Source organism: Lycorma delicatula, chromosome 10 (genome assembly GCF_047948215.1).
Source record: "Lycorma delicatula isolate Av1 chromosome 10, ASM4794821v1, whole genome shotgun sequence".
NCBI lineage: Eukaryota > Metazoa > Arthropoda > Insecta > Hemiptera > Fulgoridae > Lycorma > Lycorma delicatula.
Window position 1 is genome coordinate 6,743,134 of NC_134464.1, and position 18,782 is coordinate 6,761,915.

The following is an 18,782-nucleotide window of genomic DNA, read 5'->3' on the forward strand; positions in this document are numbered from 1 at the left end:
ATCATCAGCAGATGCTAAAACATTTACATTTAAACATTTAGATGTTGTGCCCCATTTTTATTAAGTATTTGTATTATCCTATTCTATTTGTCAGTAAATTTTTTCAGAGTGCAGTTGAACAGACCATCACCTTGTCTCACTGTAGTTTTTGTTTCAAATGGTTTGGAAATTCCTCCCAAAAATTAAAATTTTGAGTATGTTTATTTTATTATGTTTAGTGTCTTATTATTGACATTTAGGAAGTTTTATCGCCTTTAAACTATTAATTCCAGATTTGTAATCTTTTTGTACTTTTATAATTATATAATTATTGTTTTTTTTATCGATACCAATTGTTTGTGATTTTTATGTTATTATTTTCAAACCATCTGTGGTGTAAATATGTGAATCTTTTCTAAGCTCAGCTCTCTCAAACCAGCTGATATTTTTTAATTAATTCAACTTGAATAAAAAGTGGTTTTACTTTTTTTTAAAAAAAGGTAAGGAAAAGTTTAAGTTTTTCTAATTTTTACAATCTAATTTAAACAATCATTTTTGTAAATGGTGATGTAATTTTCAAGAATTTTTTTAGACTTATTCTTTACAGCAAACACATTCTGGTTAAGTATATTGAAATTAGTATTTCAATTATAATAAATAAACATAAATTAATTTTGAATTATTCAGACTAATTTAACTAAGAGTTTTGGAAAAACGTATACTGCTCTTTTCCTATTGAAAAAACTCAATATTTTTTTTTAATTTTTGTAACCCTTACGATCAGAAGCAATGTAAACATCAATTTTAGCTTTGTACTATATTGGATGCCTATAGATAGTGGATTGAGAACACACCAATCGGCAGATTATTATTGTTTATAAAGTACATACTTTAGTTGTAAATTCTAATTTTATTGAAAATTGTTAAGATTAAACTATAATTAACATCATAATTTTCCTTCAGGCTTTAACATTGTTCTATTGTTTTTTAATTATAGTAAATCTTTTTTATATTTTCCAGACAGAAGTGATGCACCAACAGAGATTAAAATAACATGCCCAGGTATATAAAGAATTTAAGTAATTAGAAAATGATCGTAAAAAAAGAATCAACATCTGGAATAACGTTAAAGGTAAGAACTCTTAATATTTATTTAATAACATTTCAGAATAACAGATTTGAAAAATCAATTCCATATTTATGATAGAAGGTATTTTAGCATCAAATATTATATAATTTTGTGCCTATTAGCAACGGTGAAAACCAGAAAAAGATTTTTCCTACTTAAAGCATGGTTTCATAACTGCATCGTGTGTGTGTGTGTGTGTGTGTGTGTGTGTGTGTGCACAAAAAAAAATTGTAAAGTTATCAGTGGAATGAATCACCACTGATACACTTTAAACACATATTAGTCCAATTTATTTGTTATATATATTTTTTTTTTTCAATTTTGCTTATCCTTGACATTTTGTTAAATTAATTTTGTTTTTGTAATTGCTAATTTTTTACTTGATTTAATGATGACATACTGATAAGGTTTTAAGATTTATACTAATAGAGTATACGCATGAATATTGTTGGAGATGCATTCATTTGAGTTTAGAAATAATCATCAGGATAAAACATTGTCAGTATTTCCAGTTTCATTATAATTGTCACCATCATTTTATTAGTTTTAGGAAGGGTAAAATTACCAGTTGCGTGTGACTATAAATTTTTGTGGGGTCCATTTGTATTTAAATTTAATTTTTGGTTGTAGTGATCACAACAAGGCCCTCCTGAGAATAATTCAAGGTATTTTTTCTCCCTTGGGAAAGTCAGCTTTTTTTTTTATTTACAGATAAGACCAGTCATTATTACTGATGTGGAATTATTTTTTATTGGCGTATTAATAAATATACTATATTTTATATTATTAATAAATATAATATCTATGCATCAAAATTGTCTTAAATTGAGCTGCTTTACTCTACTACTGCGGCTGAAGATACCAGAGGAAAGTTTTGTTTGTGAATACTGTAGGTGCAACACTTCATTGAAACCTCTCCTCCCACTTTATTTCTACCTGTTGAGTGTGGGTATACCCTTGACATTTGAAGGTATTATCGTTTCACTAGTCATAAATTTTAAGTAAGAATTTTGGAAAAATGTTTACTGCTCTTTTCCTATTGAAAATACTCAATATTTTTTTTAATTTTTGTAATCATTACAATCAGTGGCAATGTAAACATCAATTTTAGCTTTGTATCATATTGGGTGCCTATAAATAGTGGATTGAGAACACACCAATTGGAAGATTATTGTTTATAAAATATATACTTTAGTCATAAATTCTAATTTTATTGAAAATTGCCAAGATTAAAATACAATTAACATCATAATTTTCAGTCAGGCTTTAACATTGTTCTATTATTTTTTAATTATAGTAAGTTTTTATTTGTATATTTTTCAGACAGAAGTGATGCACCAACAGAGATTAAAATAAAATGCCCAGGTACATAAAAAAATTTAATTAATTAGTAAATTTTCATAATAATCAATATCTGGAAAAAAGTTAAAGGTAAGAACAGTTATTATTTATTAATTCCATATGTGAAATTCCCTAAGATTTTTAAAATTTCACAGAGAATTAATAGATTTTCTCAATAAAATTCTTTGATTACTTTTGGTTCACTGAGAGTTGAGATGAGAAAGCTGGACACAAATCCATATTGTTTAGATTATGTTTGAAGTCCCTTAAAGTTTAAAGAAAGTCTATAAAAAGCAGAATATTATTCTTACCACTACTACAGTGTTAGTCATACATCTCGCATACTTATAGCATCTCTTCACTCCTAATTGTACGTGTATTTGAACAGTTAGTTGTTTGAAGTAAATTTATTCGTGGCATTAATTTAAATTATCAAATAAAATATAACGTACTGCTTACTAAAAAGTCAAACATTTATACAACAGTTATCAAAATCGGAAACAAATTTTGTTTAAATAATTAGGTATACCTCAGGGTAAAATAGCAGTATGACCAATGTAGTCCACACACAAATTCCTGGTCAAATTATCGATTATTATATCAAATGGGTTTTAGGAAAGACTTGCTATAAGATTACATTTAATATTTGATGACAAAATTTGATTTGCAGACCTAAAAAGCGACGAGAGCATGTAAAATAATTTTACATTATCAACTAATATATAATACACTGCTTGCTTTTACAAATTTTATTGGAAATATCTATAGACAATTTAACCATTATTGTAATCTCAAATACACAACAAATATTAGGGTAGATTATTTAGTACATTAACTTAACATTGACAAATAATCACCACCATCACTTATCTATCAGCTGTCATTGAGCAACGATCGGATCACGATCACCATTATTCATTCAGCACCGATCAGGTCATAAATCACTGTTCATTGAATGCTTGATCCCCATTCAATAAGCACCAATTAGATCACAGTTCACGTTTCAATGAGTACCGATTGGGCCAGATCAGAGTTCATTGTTCAGCGATCATAATCATCATCATCAATAATATAACAGTTATCAAAATGGGTTACAAATCTTGTTAAAATGATTAGGTACACCTCATGTAATATGTAGTATGACCAATGTAGTCTACACACAAATTCCTGATCACATTGTCCATTATTATATCAAATTGGTTTTAGGAAAGACTTGCTATAAGATTACATTTAATATTTGAAGACAAAATTTGAATTTCGGACCTAAAACGTGGCGAGAGCACACAAAACAAATTTTATATTATCAAATAATATGTAATATACTGATAATGCTTGCTTAAAAATTTTTGCAAATTATATTGCCAATGTCTATCGACGATTTAACCATAATTGTAATCTCAAATACACAACAAATATTAGGGTAGATTATTTAGTACATTAACATAACACTGACAAATAATTTACATTTAATATTTGATGACAAAATTTAATTTGTGGACTTAAAAAGCGACGAGGGCACATAAAATAATTTTACAGTTTCAAATAATATATAATACATTGCTTGTTAAGTCAAACATTTTTACAAATTTTAACGATTTAACAATTATTGTAATATCAAACGCACAACAAATGTTAGTTTAGATTTGCTACATTAACATAACACTGACAAAATATTAATATTTGATGACAAAATTTGATTTGTATTTTGCAAAAAGCTGTGAGAACACAATAAATTTACATTATCAAATAATATATTGTCTCCACCATGCTAAAGTAACAAATGTGAAAAACTTAACTTTTCAAGAGAGTTAAACAACAGCTTCAATGTTAAATTTTGAATAGGAATACATATTAATAAAAATGAAAAGGTTTAAACTAGGCTTCCTAAAAGAGATTGGATAATTTAGCACAACATGCAGGATGTTCAGATTAGTCATAAACTGACAAATCTAAAAAATGCAATTTTTCACATTCGTTACTTTAGCATGGTGGTGACAATATAATAAACCGCTTGCTTAAACATTTTTACAAATTATATTGCCAATGTCTATCAATTATCTAACCATTAGTGTAATCTCAAATACACAACAAACGTTTGTTTAGTACATTAACATAACAATAAATGTCACCACCACCACCGCCATTACTAATCAGTTGTTTTTTAGCACTGATCGGATCTTAGATCACCGTTGAATACTTGATCCCAGATATGAACTTTTTTCTCATTTTGGTGTCCTGAATTGTACCGTTTTTTTTATTTTTTCAGACCCTTTTTAAATACTCAGGGGCAACCGGTAATTGCCTAGAAGACGCTGCCTCGGTCGGCCCTGAGTGATGTTGTGGTTGTAGATAACCTACCCTGTGCTTGCAGCTAAAAACGCTGTACTGTAGGTCGGAGTCCCTCTTGGTTCATCGAGACATCATGACCACCACCACTTCTGGTCGCTACGACACCTCTCCACAGGAACGCTACTTTTCCCGTCCTTATATCCTAATCAGGGTCCGGGTCTGAATCACGCGCCCATCTCGCATACCTTGAGGGTCCTCAATGCTTCATCGGAGCCCCCAATCCAACCGCTCTTGCGTGTGGGTGACTAAAACGGCCTCAGCATTGAGGCTACCTCTCTTGTACCTACACGTGTCCACGATTCGATCCCTGGCGATCTCGTTTTTTTCGCCAGTTTTTTTTTTTTTAAATATACTTATTTTCTATGCAATAACCCCGTGACATACTCCCAGTATTTTTAGGTGTCACCTTACTGGAATGCTAACTCGTCATTATGGACCTAACATCCTATAAGGTAAGAACAGAACATATAAAAAATTGAACAAAAAAGTAATAGGACCTACAACTAGACATATTTTTTAATAAAGATCCCTGAGCAACAAATGCTCACATATCAAAGAATCAGAACGACTTACGTCATTGACATACTAATTGAAAAACAGACAGAAAGGCCAAGTCCCTTATAAACAGTTTATATACTAAAACGTTAATTAATTTGGAGGTAAATAAAACACGGCCCGTGTACAACACCTCAATATACATTTCTAACCTGACATATGGAACAAAATAAAATACTCATATACAAAAATCATCATTTACATCATGTACAAGAAAATCAAAAATCTATCGCCACTTAATTGCGAACCCAAAAAGGACTCTTGGGTAATCTATTGTTCATAGAAAGACCGATCTCGAGTGGAGGACACGACAACGAAAAATATATACAAGGAGAACACTAACAGCCTTTCTATCTATTAGATCCAGGCAGAAAAAAGAAGAACCGTGTATGAAAACTAAGGTAAGGTAACTACGGTAAGGTGAGATAATTCACCTTACCGAAATACATAGATACAAAGAAAAATTGACTGATAAGGAAACGCATATGAAAAAATAGACACAATTACAGCACTGTAGTTCGTTTAAAAAGAAAAGAACAAAAATATCCGTGGTTTGGCCCAGCACGAAGTTCCCACGATGGGTTTAATTAACTGTACAAAACAACAGTCATAACCACAACGGCCACTTGACATATCTAAAAAACACACAATTATATCTTAAACTAACATAAAATAAACATTAAACAAGAAATGGTAGTAACTGTAACAATGATTGCGTCACCGAAACCCGTGAGCCTCACCGCCAATATTATCTGCTTGTTCTTTCAGTCGGCCCCATTCCATCATCTCTTCCAGCTTGGTCTTTAGGATGCACATGACCAGTCTGGACACCTCTTCCCATGGTTTTTGTTTCTTAAGCATATGGCCGATCGTGTTCTCTGGCATCAGCCAATCCAGACCTTGTAGGCGGCTACTCGCCCGCTTTTCACAACGGTAAATCTTGTGCTCTGGGGTGTCCAGCTATCCAAAGTAAACAATATGGAGAGTTCGCCGCTTGAACTTGAAAAGGTAGGTCCCGTACTTCCCGTGCCACGATAGAAACCGAGTAAGTGGGAAAACTCTCCGTGCTTTCTCTGAATCCAGGGGGCCAGATGGGGGATCAACCGTCGAGTACAAGCGCCTTTTCGCGAGGCATCCCAAAGGCCTTGCCATTCGTGCCGCTGTCTTCCACCTTGCTGCACCTCGAGATCGGAGGGATGCCCGCAATCACTTGCACCGCATCCCCCGATATGCAGCCGTCACCTTAATCGCTGCTCTTCGTTGCAGCGAGGCCAGCCTGTCCACATTTCGTTTCAGATCTTGTGCGTCCACCCAGACCGAAACTGCATACGTAAGTGTTGTCATAATCAGTCTTGTTTTGCTGGCCTTCGGGCCTGCCCGCACTGCCATCAGTCGACCTTTTTTCTTTTTCCTGTTTAGCCTTCGGTAACTACCGTTTAGATAATTCTTCAGAGGATGAATGAGGATAATATGTATGTAAATGAACTGTAGTCTTGTACATTCTCAGTTCGACCGTTCCTGAGATGTGTGGTTAATTGAAACCCGACCGCCAAAGAACACCGGTATCAAATCCGTGTAAAAATAACTGGCTTCACTAGGACTTGAACGCTGGAACTCTCGGCTTCCAAATCAGCTGATTTGGGAAGATGCGTTCACCACTAGACCAAACCGGTGGGTTAAACCATCAGTCGACCTAATGTGGCAATAACTGCTTCACACATTTAGTTTTCATCTCCCGGAGATGGGTGGTGAAGAGCCCTGATCTATCTACCCAGAAACCTAGATACCTTGTACTCCACTGCTCCACCACCCTAACCCCGTCAACCTCGATTGCTATAGTTTGAAGTCCACGTGTCCCACAACAGCTACCATCTTCCTTTGAGCAAGTTTCATTCCTTTCCTCCGTAGCCAGACATTGATTCATGTTATTCCAATATTGGCGGTGTTTTCCACCTGCCTTTCCGTGCGGCTAGCAAGTAGTAGTGCCAGGTCGTTGGCATACGTGACCACCTCTGCCCCGTCTTGAAGCTCCATCTTCAGGAGGTCGTCGTATACCATATAACACAAAGAATGGACCTAGCACCGACCCTGGTGCTAGCTATGGATCTGATAGCTATCGCCACCAGATATTCACTCAGGCCACTGCTCCTGATCCCTTCCAGGGGACACTATAAAATGCGTTTCGCCAGGTGCCTGCCGTAAAGTCTTGGCACAGTCCACAACGTAACGAATAGAGTCAATGTCGCTTTTCTTTGAGAGTCCTCCCCTCGCCAATTTCTTCCCGTATTCGGTTCACAATCAGCCTCTCGTAAAGCTTCGCCAGCTCGTTTAGAAGACAGACTGGTCTGTACTTTTCCTACTGATGTTCAGTAACCGGTTTCGGGAGCAGAACCAGTCTAGCCTCCTTCTAATTTTGAGGGAAAGTCCGATTCGTCAACGCCTTGTTCATGAGCTCTAATTTTACCCAGGCGTGGTGACTCACCAGGTTGTTAACGATAATGCCAGGAACTTCGTCCGGCCCCGGGCTCTTCTGTCCTGTAATTCTCAGGGTCGCAGTCCGCAGCTCCTCTTCCGAAGGCCTGGGAATCGCGCTCTCGACCTCCACCCGGTCCAGATCCTTGACTGGGAAGAGGGTTGATACCGATCTCGTCGTTTGATCCGTGGAAAGGAGGGGGAGTCGCTTACCAAACCTTTTCTAGATATCACTAGATATCAGTAATATCTCCTTGTCAATTAAGTACAGACAAAACAACTCTCTTACACACGCATTCATACACTCTTATCACAAACACATTCCCATAACTAAAAAGAAAAAAAATCATCAATCTATCTATCCAGAGAAAGACACTACTCGTATGAAGCTCCTAAACAAATCGTAGGTTAACTCTTCATTAATTACTGGTGGTATATAATAGAATACAAAGTGAAAATGCTTAACTTAAAATATTGTAGAAAAAATTGAGTAAGTACTGTAATTAAATTTATATAATTAAGTAATTGACTGTTTCTATATAATGCACAAGCAGAAATGGAATTGAAAAACAAGTAATTTTAGTAACTCAGCAGTCCCCTTTAAGAGTCTTATTTCACTACATTTATGATTTAATTTGTATTCCAATAATCATTAACAATATGTATTTAATTATTACATATGTATTTCAGTACATGGCTTTAAGGATTTAAGTCTGAAGATGATTATAAGGATGACTATAAGTTTAGCTGCAGACATATATTTACTTAACAGTACCACAAATTCTCCCGTTGTGGAGCAGAACTTTTCTCTATAGATTTAGCTGGCCACCTTGAAGCCTCCAATTTTCAGTAGACATAGATTCATTCTTGTAAACAAAGTTATATCATATTAATTCTCCCAACTAATATCTGAAAGTTTAACAATTTTACTTTAGGAACTCAACTTTAGTTCAAAAGCAATTAAATTTGATTATTCAATAGTGGTAGTCTGCAAGTTTCAGAATTTCTTTAAAAAAATTGTGTGATAATTGTCAATCATTACTTCATTTAACTGAAACCCAATTACAGGTGATATTCTATTTAAAATATCAAAAATATGCTCAAGTTTCCTCAAAGGGATCCCAATTATATTTTCTCAAGTACTGGTTTATATTATTATTTTTAGTATTTAAAGTTTTTGACAAATTTTATTTAACTTTAAATTTTCATCATTTATTTTCAACAGTTTATTAGAAAAAAATTATAATCATGTTATTCCATTTTTGAATTTATGGAAGTATAATTTCATAAAATTGATTTAATTATATCCTTTTTTTCTTGTTTCAGTAAAATTTCCTTTTTAGTGTTATCAGATTTGCTTAAAATCATTAACTGATAAACTCTCTTTAATTTGTCTTTCCCCTTTTTTTCTTTTATACCAGAACTCATTCTTGATGTCATTTATAATTTCTGAATTATTAATTCTGTTAAAAATTTTACTAAATAAAAATTTAATTTTCAATAAACACTACCGGTGTTGACACAGGTAAGGTTATAGATGTTGAAATACTTAGAAAATACTGCCAGATGAGGGAAAATTTAAAAAAATGGTAAAGAAAAACTGGAAAAACATAAAGTAAGTACTTTTATTCATTTTAGGGGTTTTATGAGCTATACTGGAGTTAGTGGCAGAAAGGAAGTTGCAGGTGCAGTGGCCATATTTAATGATCTGTGAGTAATAATAATAATAATAATAATAATAGGTATTCAAAGTACCTGGGTGAATGTGATAGTTATTGCAAAGCCTTCATTTAGGTACTCAAAAGAAAACTGTATTTTGATGATGTTCCCATTGAAAAGCTGGAATATATTGGCCACGTACAAAAGTGAATAGGGTGTTATTTGAGATGGTTGCTTGAAGATTACAAAGAAAAAAAACATTTTTTCATTTAGAAAAAATGAGAAGAAATGTTTTACATAAAATATACATTTATCAAAGACTGCACAAAAATTCGGGAAAAATTTGTGGTGCAGATTCAGTAGATCCAAAATCAAGAGGTGAACAGTGTACTCCCAAACATTGTTTACCACCAGCTGTAGCTCAAGTTATCAAATCAATCTTTGAAAGCCTATCAGGTAGAAACCTGTTATGGAAATGTTTACATGGCATTACCTAAAATTCCAAGGAATCTTTTTATAGTGTCATCTGGAACAGACTTCCCAAAATGTTTTCATTGGACTTGATGCATTCAAAGTTGAAGTATATGATGCTGTCTTCGCTTTCAATGAAGTTGCTTAGAAAATTATGTTTATTTAAACACTTAGTATTTTAACTTGGTCATAATGCAATAAATATCTTCAAAGAAACTGACAGCAAGAATTAGTAAGGGACTATTTCATGCAGTTCTATTTGTGAAAATTCTTATTCTTTAATTTTTAAGTATAATTTTCTCAAAAACTTGTTGAGCTAGGATGATGAAATTTATGCTAGAACCGTGTTAGAGTGTTTTAAATGTGCTTTTTCTAGCCAGCCATTAACCACTCAACAGAAAAATTTGTTCATTATTTTTTGTAGAAAAAACAGAAAAATGTGGTAAATGAAAAAAAAAGTTTTGTTTAAAGTTATTTAACTGCACAAAAATCAGTGAACTGTAAAAGTTATGAGGTAAATAACTTGGTTTTTGAATCAAAAAGGTAAATACTTCTAAAAGTGTATCTAAAGTTTGACAATTTACTTTAATAATATAGCGTATACTATCTTCCCTTAAAAAAATGTAAAAAGTTTTCAATTCTAGTGATGGGTTGATCTCATAGAATCAAATACCCAGTTTAATGGTATATTTTCTTACAGTCAGGTTTCATTTTTTGTATGCACGAGTTAGTAATGAATGATATTAGAATGAAGGGATACCAAGGTGTAACTGGGTAGAGAAAGGGATCATATTATATGATACTATAGGTTTTAATTTTAAAAGTATATTATGTTTTGTTATTTTCAAATTATATTTGACATTGATCTCATTAATTGGTTCTGGGTAAGATTTTTAACTACTCCAATCTACTCCTGATCATTCTCTTGCACTTGCACTGCCTACTCCTTGAAGAGATAGGAACCATGAAAATTGTATTATCACAAACATATATGTGGGTAATATAATTTCCAACAAGATCCATCCATTGTGCCACGGTGGTATCCTTAAATAGCCAGCGGGCCAGCTGCCTCTTTATTGGTACTAATTGGAACGTAACCTCTACCTGTGGTAGTATATGGAAACATTGTTTCCTTACTAGTAGTTGCATAATAAGCCAGAAATTGGTTTAGGTGCATACTGTAATATAATAATTAAAAATAGAATAATATAATTTAAAATTATTTTGATTTAATTTTATCATTACATTTTTGTATGCTAGCCCACCTGACTGGTCTTGCGGTTAAATTGTCGCAAATCAGTTGTTTAACAGCTGATTTTCGAAGTTGAAGGTTGCTTTTATACGAATTTAAATACTAGATAGCGGATAGCGGTGTACTTTGGTGGTTGGGGTTCAATTAACACACATCTCAGGATTGGTAGGTCTGAGTCTGGTACGAGACTACACTTCATTTGCATGTCATCCTCATCTAATCAGGCCATGGGGGTTGCTTACTGTTCATAAGTTGAACATATTGCAACATACACTTAAGGAATATAAAAAAGTTTTGTATAGTACTACATTTTTCTATATTATTATTTTTCTTTATTGTTGATTTTATTAAAATCTTATTTAAAAAGTAAAAGCTATGCATGAAATTTAATAATTTTATATTTAATCCATTTAGAAAGTATCTAAATGGATTAAATGCAGAAATTATCTCGTTAAAATGAATGTAATCAAGATATCACATCTCTTTGAATTCTGATTAAAAGTTAGTAAATCATATTCACGGTTGGAGGAAAACCATTTTTGATAGAAACAGAAATATTACATAATTTATTACATCTAGAGGTCTACCACAGATAAAATAGTTTCGGTATACATATGTGTTTGCCGGTACAGAAAAGTTAACTTCTCCCTCTCTTTTACTTAAGAAACTTTCAAAGCAGAAGGAAAGTGATAAAAATTCATTTATGAACTGTGATTAACAAGAGTTATTTCTTGGCCTCTAACTTCCATAGTCATGAGGTAATTTAGTTAAATATGGCAAACAACAAAAATTGGGTTTTGCTGTTCCCAGGATGGAAAAAACTACACAATTTATATATGTAATTTCAAAAGAAAAAATAGTTTGTGATCATCTAGCTAAAAGAGTTGCTTTGACATCACAGGGCAATAAGTGACTAAATGTGTAAGTAGTAATGATTCACTCTCGGATACCGATTAACTAAAGAACAAAAGATCAGCTAAAGAACAAAAGTTTAGTAATGCTTAGTTTGATGATCCTTATTAAAATCTTGGATTCTGCATAGTGATGATAAAAAATAAATGCCGTACTATAAATATTGTAATATTGAAATTAACAGTAGCAAAAGCCTTATGATGAGACATGCAAATTACCCCTTAGCATAAAGCAAATGTAGAATATACAATCACAATCTCTAAAAGATCCTCTCACGATTTTTGTATGCTGTGTACACTCCTATATAGAAAAAAAATAATACCGAGAAATATTTACTCTATTACTAGAAAATCATAGAATGAATTATTAATAAGTTTATAAATCTTCTTCTTGCTTATAAATACCAAAAAAGTACCAAATTCATAGATTACATATCTTCATGAACTAAATTAAAGTCAAACTAAATTTAAAGAAATTGGAATATATATCGAATTGGTGTATTAAAATTTTTATTTATCTTTATAAAAAACTTAATGTGGTAAGGTCAAGATAATATCGATTTTTGGTAAGTCAAGACTTGATGTTCTTAAGGTGGTTATATGTTTACATTCTTACGATTGATAAAAACAACAATTTTTATTTCGTTTATATATGATGTTAACAACATTGATTACTGCGATTGCCCAAATTGGGTTCATCACAATATGACAGAATAATCACACTTATTAGTGGGTTGCAAATGAGGAATTTTATATGTTCAAAATAGAATAAATCCAAAAAATTACACATTAAAAGTTAAATTTCAAAACTACATACATAAAAAATAAGCAAAATCATGAACTTATCTGTAACGATTACATGTCAGTTAAGAATTCTTAAAAATATATCTTTATAATGATGTGCAAATATATATTCATTAAAAAGAATAACAGATTCAATAACAGTATTAGTAAAGGTTCATTAAATCCAAAAATGTTAAACAATACGTAAATTAAATTTTAAAATGTTTAGATAAAAATATTAAGTACATCAAGATATTAAGTACAACAATTAAAATCCCATTTTAAACTGTTTAACAAAACATTTTTATTTGTTCATTTTAGATTTCTTATTACAATGAGATAAATATCTTTGGTAGCTTGAGTGTTAGGGAAGTAATTATTCATTTGAAAAGATTTTAATAATTTCAGTAAGGACAAAATGAGGATCATGTTTGCTTTTGTCAGAAGAAACTACATACAAGCAAGTTACTTACTATAAAAACTTTGGTGTAAATCCATCATAAAAATTACAAATGTTCCACCCTCAATACTTGATTCCTTACCTTTTTTAGCTAAATTAATCACCTACCTGATTTTACAGTTAATTCAAAGCTAGTCAGGTGAATAAAATTGTTTTTGCTGTTATATAACGCAGATAGCCTTCAATAATGTTATTAATTATGTGTGACCTTTCCATTGTGAAAAATCTTTCAGTTGACCTTCTTTCAGATACTTTTATTATAAGCTACTCATGGAAGTTGTTCAAGATATAAAGAATAAAAAATATACTTCAGAAACAAAAATTCTAATCCTAAAAGATGAAGGTGGTAAACTCTCACATGATAATAAACAAAACTTTGAAATATTAGCTAAATCATTCAAAAAACTACTAAATTATGAAGAACCCAAAGAACTCTTCCAAAATGACATAAACACACATATCAAATTAAACCAAAAAACCCACCTTCACTAAAAGAAGTAACCAAGCATTAAAAGAAATGAAAAATCACAAAGCAAGCGGGGAAGACCAGGCAGTGGTAGAACTTTGAAAATACTCCTTCAAGGAGACAACATTCACTTCTAGAAAATCTAGAAAGAAGAAAAATTACCTAAACACTGGACTATTGCACTCATACACCCACTGCATAAGAAAGGAGACAAAATAAACTCCAAAAACTACAGAGGAATTTCACTATTAGATTGTACATATAAAATATTCTCAAGAATAATCCTGAATGAAATAAAAGATCAACTTGATAATGAACTGGGAGAATATAAGGGGGATTAGACTGTGGAGAAGCTGTCCTGAACCAGTAATCACTCTGAAATTAATAATGGATGTACACAAAATGAAACAAAGACAACTAATAATATCATTCATAGATTTCCAAAAAGCCTAAAGTAGTATGCATACCCATGGATGCTGAAAATACTAAGAAACCTAGGATTACACCTGAAACTAGTAAAAATGATAAAGTACTCCAAAATAAAATTCAGAGGAGAAACATCAGAACCGTTCCTCATCAAAACAGGTTTAAGACAAGGAAATGGACTACCCCCACTGCTCTTCAACTGCATCCTAGAATATGTAATGAGAAAATGGTACAAAAAAGACACCCACTACACATAACGATTGAAGCAAGCAGGATTTGATTACATTATTGATTTCAACCCGCAAACTTAACATAATACTAAACATGAAATAAAAATAAAACTAAATAAACAAAACACTACAAAAACATCATACCTTATAACACAAGAACAACAAAACCAAAAGACAGGAAAGACCAGGCGAAACCCTAAATTCCCTTGGCAGTCCATTCTCTTGCCAGGTACCCAATCCACCAGACCAAATCACTGGAGTCTGTCTCTGAAGGCGCCATGACCAGAAAGAAATTGCGTCACATACTTGTTAGGCTGAATTCAAGGGGTACCTTGTAAACCAACAATGTCTGGGAAGAGATAATACATTTAACATCCACCCCTGGCTCGTACCATCTGCCTACCATAAAGCATTGCCATGCCGTTTTATCTTGTGAATTTTTTGTGAAGTCAATTCACCTGACCTCTTAGCAACATAACTCTGCTGCTTTTCTGAGGCAATTAAATCTATCGGTCTCATGCCTGCAATCACCAAGATTGCCTCCTATGAATAGTACGGTAATCTCGTATTACCATTAATAATGTAAGGCGTTGTGCTCTTAATAATATATCCCGCTAGCTTTCAAATATTAGCCTATTCGTTCACACCGGTACCGCATATAACATAATTTCCTCGCACATGCCCTTATACAGAATACTCATAAAATCCTGTGGCCTGAAAATGAAGACCTCAATCAGGATTGACTGCTGGTCGAACTGTAATGATTATTTTAAATGATTTGAAAATTAACAGAACTATATTTGTACATTATTTTTAAATATTTGGAAAGAATAATTTGGCCATAATTTGATTTAATCATATAAATTTTACTGATGCATTATTAAATATATTTTATGTACATTCACAACCAACAGCAATTGTTTAAGATATGATTTTTTTAAAATTATTCTGAACAAATAACATATTGTTTTATTTTTTTAAATAATGGTTAATTAATAAGAAGAGAATAATAAAATGATGCTACTTTTTTTTCAAAAACAGAATAAAATTATGTTTTTTTAACAATAATAAGATATATAAATAGAACACATTAAAAACATGTTAATAGAATATTAATATGTTTACTTGCAAAGTCAAAACAAACGTGTCTAGAAATAATGTAACGTCTTTGATAATTTAATGTTTTTTTTTTCAGAGGATAGACTGAAATTAATTTGCTAAAAGTTTTATCATGATGCTTATTCTCCTACCAAAACGAGAAGAAGAGAGAACAATTCTATTCCAGAAGCAAAAGAAAAAGGTTATAGTAGCATTTATAAACACGTTTTCTTCACTTAAAAGTTATTATTGTAGAAGTAAGAATGTCAAACGGCAGTATTTAAGCAGTGATCTGAATCTTCAGAATATGAAAAATATATCTTAGTGAGCATGAAGAATCAATGAAAACAAATTAAGAGAATTTTTGAAATGTATTTTTTCCTCTTTTAATATTGGTTTTGGCAGTCCTGTGGTAAATACAAGTTTGTTATGCATTAATCTTGCATTGTCTTGAAGAAAAGATAAAACTAGTTCAAAGTGAAGAGGAAACCCGATTTAAAACTTAAGTTAACTGTACTCAAATATGGAGCTGAGGATTTTCAAATATGTTAAAGCAGGTAGACAAAAATTGTCTACCTGCTTTAAATGGTCTTGCGATTACAGTGACGTCGGCTCGTTACGTAGCCATGCTTGAAACCTTTGTTGTGAAACATATGCAGGAAGTAAAATGGCCAATATTTTTTTCTCAATAATTTTATTCAGTATCACAAAAAAAATGTATTATTAATAACTGTCACTTATTTGAGTAAAAAATACGTTTTTAGCGATTGTTTTTTTGTGTGGTGACGCATTGGCTTCACGCGGCCAGTAACAGTTAAAACCTTTTCCCATCACAATGATCCGCGGTTGATTAGCACTCCGCAAAAATATGTTGGTATCTGATTGCTCCCTTCATAGTCTTATGCTACCCTCTTGTGAAAAAAATTTCATAAAATTACAGTATATAAAGAGATCTAACAGATTCTGACAAAATAAAACCAAATCAAGAGTTATTGCTCACCTCTGAGACGTGGAGTGAAGCGGTACAGAAAACTTGCTGTAGAATTGCTTCTTGGAACCTATGTAGTAAATGCGCTACACTTATACAATCGGCTTACAAATGGAAACATGCAAATCATCGCATTCAAAGAAGAATTAGTCGAAGAACTGACAGGAATCAATGTTAGTGCCGTTCCTCCTCCTCCGACACCAGCAGACCAACCTCACCGCCTTGTCGATGTTGGCAGACAAGGAAGAAGGCGATTTCATAAATGTTATGAAAAAAAGTCAAAGGCCGAAGGCAGGAAGATTGCCATGCAAAAAACTACTCAAACCAATATAAATGTGTGTTGTGTGAAAAACACATTTGTTTGGACTGTTTTTTTGGTGTACATAAATATTTTGTCTGAAAAGTTAATTTTTTTATTTTCAAGTTGAAATTTTATTATCTATATTTTATTTTCAAGCAGATTTTCTGCAGTTGCTTTTGTATAGTTTTTGTCAATAAAAATAACATCATATTGTAATCCTGATATTCTGCATTATTTCATTACATTTATCATACAGTAATAGCCATGTGACACCGGTGTGGACTCACTATCAACAGGCCAATAACAGTTTCATGACATACTGGCCATGCTTTTTCACTTGCCATGTGTTTTAATAAGAACTATGAAACCAAAGCGGAGTTACATGGCCATATAACTAAACCTAACATGTGGTGACACATTCGACTCACGCGGCCATTAGATCTGTAACTCTGTGAATCCACGTTGGACTCACGTGGCACTCAAAGTGTTAAACTGTTCGACACTCAGTAGCCGTTTGTGGCACAGACATTTGTTCGTATGCTTCAGAGCGACCGAATAGGGTGGTGGTGGGTGAAATGCCAAGCAAACCAGTATTCTTGTATAATTGGATTTCTATTTTTTAGCTTTTAATTATGTCCATCAGTTCTCTACTTGACACGGTTCCTTCCTCTCCTTCCATACATCTGTCACCAATTATTTTGATTAGTCGCATCTGTAATGACTCTACCCTTCATAAATCCATGTTGTTCTTTTATAACCATTTGCTTAATTTTTTTTTATTCAGTCTTGCTGGATGCTTATCATTACATCAAACAAAGTCCCGGCCAACTCGTCAACCGACCAACTTGTGAACCTAAAAATTTATTTATTTAATAGTTTTATATTTAAGAAACATTTTGTTGCCGTTTTGTTCCACCTAGAAAATGCTTTTGATACGACTTGCAGTTACAGTATATTGAACCAATTGCATAGTTGGTGATTCAGAGGTTGAAGAGAAGATTAAAACTTAACAACACCGTGCTTCTTGAGAAATAGAACTGTAATGGTTTTAAGACAATCTGGTGACATACCTCTACCCGGTATTGTAGATCTCATTATGCAGTTTTGTTACCTCCTGAAATCGTCCATAAAACTTCGTTTTAATTTGCTGCTCCTACTTCATTTTTTTCTAATTTATTCCAGCCTTTGTAAGAAGATTAGTTGACTTTCTGTTGTCCAGTGTAGTTCCTCCATACACTCATTCCACCCTTCAATCTTTTCCTCTAACTATATAACAATTTCTTTAGTGCCTGTACCTTTCCTCCGCTTATTCCATGTTATTGTTTTTACCTTTTTGCACATTAATTCTTGCCATCTTATTTCTTCTTAATTTTCTACATATGAACAATCTCATAAAGCCAATTCTTCTTTGTTTTTTGTGTTGTTCTTCTTAAGTTATAATTCAGTTTTCTCCACAGTCTCTTATTTGTATCTTTATCATATTTTTTGTAAGACGAAGAAAAAGGTAAGAGGCCGGTAACCTTGGCTTTCTTAACAAAACCTATCATTATGTTGTTTTTTTATGAAATTTTTCATATTCACACTGAATTCATTTACTTTTTGCCTTCTTTATTTCTTTTCTTTAATAGAATAAATAAAATAAAAGTAAATAATACATTTTTAATAGACATTTTTTCTTCAGTGTGTTAAGTAGAATCACTTCCTAGAGTTTGGTCTCACCTTTTAAGGATACCTGTACTTGTATATATATGTATATATATATATAACATGCAAAAAAGTTACTTAAAACATATATTACAAACTATATTATCATCATTATGATATACATTATCATTAAAAATTAATAATGATAATTCATTATTATGCTTCGGTTTTCATTTATAACAAATCACTGGTTTGCTTTAAAAATATC

At 32.3% G+C, this 18,782-nt stretch overlaps 1 long non-coding RNA gene across 3 annotated transcripts in view; it reads left to right on the plus strand.

Moving 5' to 3' along the window:
- The window catches only part of LOC142331208 (uncharacterized), a 35,732-nt gene extending 18,652 nt beyond the window's left edge, over positions 1-17,080 (plus strand). Inside the window, exons 2-5 of one of the 3 annotated variants that reach the window (XR_012757918.1) lie at positions 1,000-1,111; positions 2,432-2,539; positions 9,464-9,535; positions 15,679-17,080. This is a non-coding gene — a long non-coding RNA (uncharacterized LOC142331208). The remainder of the gene's footprint in view (positions 1-999; positions 1,112-2,431; positions 2,540-9,463; positions 9,536-15,678) is intronic. The other 2 variants (XR_012757920.1, XR_012757919.1) reach the window with 2 other exon arrangements.
- The last annotated feature ends 1,702 nt before the right edge of the window (positions 17,081-18,782 follow it).